Genomic DNA, 2,328 nt, shown 5'->3' on the forward strand with positions numbered 1-2,328 from the left:
AAAAAAAAAAAAAAATGTTTCTACCAATACCTGGAAAGGACATACTTTGACTGCTTGGAGAATTCTTTTCTCAATTAATTAGTCATATTACTAAAGCAACTCACATGAAATCCTTCCTAAATCAATGATGACTAATGTATGACCAGAATATGACATGCTCACAAAGGGACAGAAAATAGGGAGCCATATTACTAAAGCAACTCACATTGAATTCCTTCTTGATCCATGATGCCAACCATTTTGGTGGAGCATTGATGAGATTATTTAAATAGTGTGTGCAATCTCCTTCTGCATCCAAGATGATTTTATGGTCACACCTAGTAAATAATGGCATGCATACGCATTATGAACTTGGTCACAAATAACAATGCACCTAAATATCCTGCTAAAACTCATATAGACAACACAACATGCACCTTGTAATTTATTTTCAAACAATCTGAAGAGAAAAAAGGGCAGTGGCTAGCTATTGCAATATGCTCAATAGCAATTTTATTTTTTTGTTCTGATCACTTGTTCTGAATGAAAGAAGCATAATGCATCATCATATCTTTAGCTTTCTCAGTTTCAGGTTTGTATATCTGGAACGAATGACCTACTTTTTCAAGTTCAATGACCTCCAATTCTCCTTTCCACCCGCCTTTCTTCACACCTTCAACAAATTCAATAAAAATTTTCTCTGGAAATGTATTCATCCTTCTCCGCTATACATACCAAAAGTCTTGAGCAACCCTAACCCTGATAAACTAGGAGCATTTTTAGCAAGTGGATTAATCATTGTGCTATCAATGGAAGACAATCCCTGATTCTAATGCTGGACAAATGTTGATCAAATCTTGTGAGTATACCCTCCCGATTGATTTTTCGATCAAGTAAGGGAAAGCAAGAACATATTTCCACACCCCAATTTAAACTTTCTCTACCAGCCCTCATTGTCATGGTAGAAACTATATTGACGTAACTTGCACTGTACCCAACTAAGAAGAATTTACCAAAAATCTCCATGGGTTCTTAACCATGGGTCATAATTGGTAAGAGTGGTAGTGGGGTATTTATTAGCGTGGGACGTGACCCACTGAAGTGCAGTCCAACAATCTTCGTAGATTGTTGGCACGTCATTCCCTGGGGCTAACCTATAGTCTATGGAGATGACAATGGCGTTTAATTTAGAAGCCAAGAGGATCACGTAACAGTGAGTTCAGTTGAAGAAAGCGGATTCGATAACTAGGCCTCCGCCGTGATAATATATTAATATGGGAAGTTTTTGGTCAGAAGTGGTGTTCTTTGGAAGATAGAGCCTAGCCGAGACAACAAGCGAGATGGTGATGTCTTTGGAGGAGACACCAGTAATTGGGTCTTCCCGTAATGGTGAAAGATAGCATGTGCAATGTACGTCGTAGAAACGCTCAACTCGACCATCTTTATAGACTCGAAAAAAAATGGATAGACATCTTTGACCACCTTATTGTTGTCGGAAACCATGATGACTCAATAATTCGTGCCTTTGAGGCTTATGAGAATTGGATGTCAAGCATTGAAGTCACCTTCGGGTCATGGGTTTGGGATGGCTGGACTCCCCTCTCTCTCCCTTTGTAAAATGAGAAAGCATTTTTTACAATAAATAATAAACTAAATAAACTAAAGAGGCCTGCTTGAGATATTTTTGCGATTACATTATTGCTTGCTCTAGTAGTTCGAGCCTCCTGCCAAAAATAAGATGAGGGGTGTCGTTTATTAAGCTAGAAACTAGTTGAAAAAAGAATAGGACAAACGATAGAAGCATATCCTACAAAAACAAGCTGTTTATCTCGTAGAGGCTTGCAGGGGACAAATTTCATGTCGCTATTCCGAGGGACTTTGCCACGGCGGCCCTCGGAAAATTCAAATATTTTAATTTTTAATTATTTTTTAAAGATACCGAGGGACATCCCTCGGCAAATTATGCTACTTTTTTTTAAGTCAACATTTAATTGACTATACCAAGGGACTCTCTCGGTACATATAAAAAAACAAATTAAAATTTTTGAGAGAGACCCTCAATAATATAAATATAAATATTATGAATTTTACATTTTCATCTTGAGGGACACCATCGGTATATTAATATAAAATAAATGAAAATTAAATAAAATGTCTTGAGAGGTCTCCGATAAAGTAGATTTAATTGTTTCTTTTTAAAGTATCGAGGGACGTCTCTCGGTAAATTAAATATGTAAATTTGAGTATTTAATAAATAATTATTTTATATATTTAAAAAAAAATAGCAATGGTGTCAATTGGTAAGTCCCTTGGTAATTGTTTAAAGTTTTTTTTTTTTTTCCTTTTTTT

The 2,328-nt window shown here is 35.9% G+C and overlaps 1 pseudogene; it reads right to left on the minus strand.

Annotated features, from left to right (window-relative positions):
- Positions 1-509: 509 nt before the first annotated feature.
- On the minus strand, positions 510-1,482 carry LOC132043639 (2-hydroxyisoflavanone dehydratase-like; annotated as a pseudogene).
- Between the last annotated feature and the right edge of the window lie 846 nt (positions 1,483-2,328).

Source organism: Lycium ferocissimum, unplaced genomic scaffold, assembly GCF_029784015.1.
Source record: "Lycium ferocissimum isolate CSIRO_LF1 unplaced genomic scaffold, AGI_CSIRO_Lferr_CH_V1 ctg26577, whole genome shotgun sequence".
Lineage (NCBI taxonomy): Eukaryota > Viridiplantae > Streptophyta > Magnoliopsida > Solanales > Solanaceae > Lycium > Lycium ferocissimum.